Source organism: Octopus bimaculoides, chromosome 21 (assembly GCF_001194135.2).
Source record: "Octopus bimaculoides isolate UCB-OBI-ISO-001 chromosome 21, ASM119413v2, whole genome shotgun sequence".
Classification (NCBI taxonomy): Eukaryota; Metazoa; Mollusca; class Cephalopoda; order Octopoda; family Octopodidae; genus Octopus; species Octopus bimaculoides.
This window is the reverse complement of record NC_069001.1, coordinates 32103546-32109323: the sequence shown is the minus strand read 5'-3', so window position 1 is coordinate 32109323 and position 5778 is coordinate 32103546. Positions and strand designations below refer to the sequence as shown.

General features: G+C 36.7%; 1 long non-coding RNA gene across 1 annotated transcript in view; it reads left to right on the top strand.

The window, feature by feature from the left end:
- The first annotated feature begins 2281 nt into the window (after window positions 1-2281).
- Window positions 2282-5778, top strand: part of LOC106880985 (uncharacterized) — a 26917-nt gene continuing 23420 nt past the window's right edge. The window contains exon 1 of the long non-coding RNA XR_001410799.2: window positions 2282-2513. This is a non-coding gene — a long non-coding RNA (uncharacterized LOC106880985). The remainder of the gene's footprint in view (window positions 2514-5778) is intronic.

Sequence of the window (5778 nt, the reverse complement as noted above, 5' to 3'; positions counted from 1 at the left end):
TGCACCGCTTCCTGTCGGCCTTGACACATTTCCTGTGTCCTTATGTAAACATAAGGACAGAGGAAATGTGTCAAGGCCGGTTTTGTCCACTTGACATTCCATGTTAATGATCTGAAAATACACACAAAATCAATAAAATGAAAAATCAAAACATACTATCTTGTAGAGCCAAAAATTCATTTTTAAATAACTTTAAAACGTTTTGCCAATGTGTTTTATTTCTACGTACATTTTTAAATTTGTAAAAAACGCTCATGAATTATTCCTCAACCCAATATTTACTGAATTTTCTGTCCTTTGATGATATTTAGGACCCACCCTGAGTGTGTGTGTGTCTAAATGAAGCTTATACTGATGGTAAATGCAAAGGAGGACTAAATTTTTTTATTAACTGGCATAGGTTATTCAAATTGTACATGTTGATAGAGAAGCCTTCTTCTATACAAAGGTCCTTCACAACATAGTCTCTGTCAAAAGTGATGCATTTGTGCTATCAATTTACATGTGCATTGTTGTATCTGTTTCACAGCTACTTCTATCTTGTCTTTGTCATCAGATCATTGTCCTCCAAGGACTGTCTTTCATTAGTCTGAACAGGTGAATGTTGGAAGACACCAGGTCTAGTCTTTATGGTGGATGGGAGACTATTTATCAGCCCAATTTGCTGAATCTTTATCAGCCCAATTTGCTGGATTTTTCAGATTCCTGTTTGGTCTCTTCCTCTGTCTTCTCTATGCTTTTTGAGTGTCTCAATGTACAACTTGTTCATTGTGTAACCATGTTCCAAAAACAGACAATGACTCCCTTGTCAGCCCCCAAAACAGCATGACTTTCCATGATGATCACTAGCTCTTGAACATTTTAGGCCTTAGATATGGGTGTGATGCGGCCACATTTTGTCTTCTGTCACCAGATTGAGGAAACTAAATCTGGTCTTTATCGGGTTCAAATACTTGCAGCTAATCAGAGCATATTTCCACCCTTACTAGGAGCCCATCTTAGCACACACTTTCCAATACCTAGTCTTCTGCCATCTTCTGTAATACATTGACTGCAGTCCACCTGTGCAGCTAGCTCATGGATAGTGTCTTGTCTGTCTGCATGAATCACTTTGTGCACTTGCTGGCGATTCATGTCATTAGTTGCAGCTGATGATCTCCCTCTGCACAGTTTGTCTTCAGATGCTGGTTTCCATCTGCTAAGACTTCATTTCCAGATCATAAAGATACAGCCACATTTCATTTCCTGTCACCCATTTGAGGAAAATAAACCTCGTCTTCATTTGGGAAAATAAACCCCATCTTCCCTGGAAATCTGATCAGAGCAGTTTTCCATCCTTCTCTTCTTCAAACCCGATGTCATCTGCTGAGGTACCCCACTTGGCACACACATTCTGATACCTAGAGTCTTCCACCATCTATAATGTATTGGCTACAGTCCAGTTGTACAGCAAGCTCATGGACAGTGACTTGTCTGTCTGCACGAATCACGTCATCCATTCACTGGTGATTCATGTCAGTAGTCACAGCTGATGACCTCCCGTTGCATAGTTTGTCTTCAAATGCTGATTTCCCTGTTTTTAAGCTTCACCCATCTTCTCACATGACTCTTATCAATGGTGTCATCTCTTACCAACTTGTAGCTTTCTGTAAATGTCTGATGACAGCCTGTGCCCCTCCTTCATCAAGATCTCAGTGATTGCAAATTGCTTCTGCTTGGAACCCGTTATATGCAGGGAGGAGATCTCTCTATCAACATGTGCAATTTGAACAACTTATATCAGTTTATAGAGATGTTATGCCTACTTTCATATTAGTTTCAGTAGAGTTCTTGTATAGATGCTGATTGGTACATTTTGTCAGATGATGGCTGTGTCGCAAGAGACATCTGCATGTCAGATCATCATGATACATGCTTTCACAGCAGTTGAGTGTCCAGTTATAAACTAGCACGAGGGGACTACCGGAAACTACTTCAGTCACTGGTTGAATTAGTTTCAAGCTATAGACTTTTCCTGATAAACAGCTACCCACAAGTCTGTAGGGCTATAGGACTTTTCTCTTAGGTAATTTTGCTATGAACCCAGACACAAACCTGAATATTTCTATGCCCTTGTGCAAACATAAACACACACACACACACACACACACAATCTCTCTCTATCTCTCTCTCTCACACACACATACACACACATGCATGCAGTGTCATTTAGATGAAAATCTGTTTTGCACACCTTCATACATAGACCTGGCTGGTCACACACACACACACACACACACACACACACACACACACACACACACGATATAGACATAGTTTTGGGTAAACTTCAGATTTGTCCATGTTCTCTTCTCTTTTCTTTCTCTCTCTCTCTCTTTTTTTTATACCAATATATAAATTTTTTTCTTCTTCCACCAAACTCTGCCCATCTGTTTAAAACACTAACTGTTTGGGTCCTTCAGGTACAAAGAATTTCTTGTGGGATATGACCCTTAACCAACTGAAGTTGAAGGGTAAGTCACCCTCACCCCAGTGTTGTGTTTCAATACCCTTTGTTGCCAGGTTTCTTTAGTTGGAATGTTTTTTATCATTTTGCTTTGTAAAAACTATGTTACTATATTATTTCTAGCCCCTGCCCCCGTTTGTTAATCTCCTTTTGTTTGTTTTTTTTTTCTCTCCCCACCAACCCTAGACTCCACTACAAATTACACTGCACATTTTTTTTCGGCTATTTTGTGAATTAAAAATTTTTTTTTCCTGCTCCTTGCATGTATATTGTCTTCTTGTTGTCGATGTTGTTATCTCATTGCTATTACAATAGAGTTTTCATTTTTGTTCATTTCTGTTTTATTTTATTCATTTATTTTTGGATATTTATGAAGAAACCACCCAAAAGCCTATCCTACATGGTAGTTGTATGTAGTCAAGGGATCAGAGTAAAGTCTCAGAATTTCAGATCTGCTCAGGTCATGGTTTCAAACCATGGTAAAGTCATTACGCTCTGAGGAAAGTCATGTAATTCTATTTGCAATACAACATGGTTGAAAATAGGTCCCAATCTTAACCCCCTAAATTACAATTCGATATGAAGAACACAAGGTTGTACAAACAAACATTCACCCCAACTTGTCGTGAATCCCATCAAGGTTAACTTTGTGTTCAATCCTTTCTGGTTTGATTAAATAAAGAACCAGTTGGGGGGAGGGGTCATTGGATTAGTGACAGTAGTAATGTGTTGGATGAAGTAGTTTTATTCCAGTATTTGTTCCAGCTCATTGCATTCTCATTCTGAACTGTTGTGTGGTAAACTTCATCCATTACCCAGATTAACACTACCACCTGGTCCTTGGGTACTTTTAATGGAGTTCAATCTGTTGGCAAACATTTAGGCCAGATTAATGATTTGAAGATAATATCCTTCCACTTATCAATCTGAGAAGCCCTGAAAAAGATAAAGGGGTATTAGGTGCTGCCCTTTTGTGTCTGATTGAACAGTAACAAAAACAACTTTTTGACCCTTGTTTAAAATAAATAAATGTTATTTCCAAACTGGCACATCATAAAAATGTTAGATGTGAAACCCCTAAAAACAGGCTTTGGTTGACATGAAATTCATTAGTTCTATTGTTTTGTTTCTTCATCTACAAATTAAAAAATGCGAGAACATAATCATGGTTATTTACTAATGTTTGTTGTGTTTCTTGTTCTTTTATTGTTGACTAACGGAATAAAATATCCCTTTAAACTAGGTATGTTATTTGCTAGCAGAATAAACCCTATCTTCAAACTAGTCCTGTATCTTTTTTAACTAGTTGTTCTGTTATTTGCTAGCAAAATAAAATATAGCTTTAAACTAGTTCCGTTATTCTCTAATAGAATACAATATTCCTTAAAATTAGTTATTCTGTTATTCACTAATGGAACAGAATATGTTTTTTTAACTAGTCCTGTTATTCACAGCTCCTGTCTGATGTACCACAGTTCTTGGAATATTGGGATAATTAGCAGATTAGTATACAACCAAGAGAAATGACTGTTCTGTTTGTTGACCTCCTGCATTAAGGATGTGCAATGATCTCTGTTGGTCTTTGCAGCAGCACATAATAACATCCTAGTAGCTTCAATGCATCCAATACTTATGGCCCAAATATATAATGATTTGTTCTCTTGGAATTATGTTATAATGTCATCTGCAAGAAGGATAGTTTACTTTAAACTTCACTTATTTATTTTAATGTGCTTCTCTTCTCCCGTTTGTGTTTCAGTTCTTATTAAACTTTTGTAACTTGCTTTAGATTAAATGTATTAAGAGTCTGACCTTAATTAGGGTTACAGAAATTGGCTGCTCCATTTTTGATGTTTGCTGCTGTTTCTCCTTCGTTGCTGATGATTTTTGCTTTACTTCCAAGAGATGATGTCTTGATGAAATATCTCACTTTAAGCCTCTTCGTAATTTAAAACACTTGAAAATTACTTTCATCTGCTTATTTGTTAATATATATATAACGTTTTATTGATTATATCTACATAGTGTGTGTATATGTGTTTTTGTATGTCATGCTCAATATAAACATATGAGAAGTATGCGGAGTAGAGCTTCATGTGTGTGTAGATAGATAGAAAATGCGAGTAAAACACAAATTTGGTATTCCTTTATTTCATCTGTTACACATGTTTCTGCGTTCGATAATCAATGAAGGCAAATTATAAATGTGGTTTATAATTAGCGTTTGAGCATACTGAATGTGTCACTGGACGGGGTTGAAATCTGTATATAAGGAAGTTGTATGTCTACTCACATCAAACTGCCAAGCTACTGAATCTTTGTTTATGTGGGGTTCAAACTGTGTCACTGCTACCCATGTGAATACATACCATATACATATGTATATATGTATATATATGTGTGTGTGTTTATGTATAAAATATGAGAGACTATCTCTGTACAATTTCTGACTACCAAATTTCACTTACATGGTATTAGTTAAGCCATGCAGTGCAATGAAACTTGAAGTCATTTGGCTGTGAAGTGAAAACTGCTTAAGCACTCAGCCATGCACATATAAATATACATAGGGGTTCCTATGTGTGCAGTTAGACATATGACCCCTACTGGTGATTTTAGACCTCCATGTAGAGTATCATCATCCAGTTTTCTTTCAGTAGAGTGACATAATTATTACTGTACCTAGCAGCATTATTGGGTTGGATATTCAGAGAAAATATAGGAGGAAATATGACGAACACAACATGCAGTTTATAACATTTATACCATATGTTCTCTGTGCATATTTTGTCATTGTGCCCTTTTGCATCCTCTACAGTGGGTGGTCATACTGCTTATGAATGCAGATCCATAACAGTTCTTCAGAGGAGCACTGCATTACATTATGTGGAAACAGAACTCCCTGAAGAACTGTTGTAGATCTGCATCGAAATACGATATGGATATCCACTACAGAGGGTTCCAATAGTCACCATGGCAAAGCATGCACAGGGAACAAATAGCATAAACTGCATGTTGTGTTTATCATGTTTTTCATATATATACACACATGCACACACACCTTAAAAGGTTGTTTGTTATGGCCAGTCAGAGAGTGAGCATTGGTTTTGCAAGAACCTTATAAGTGCAAAACCAATGGTCATTCTCTGACTGCCGGCTATAACCAGCAACCTTTTAAGTATTACTGCTCTTGAGTTTTAGAATGTGCTTCTATACAGATTTATGAACTACTGACCGAGATATATATATATATATATATATATATATATATA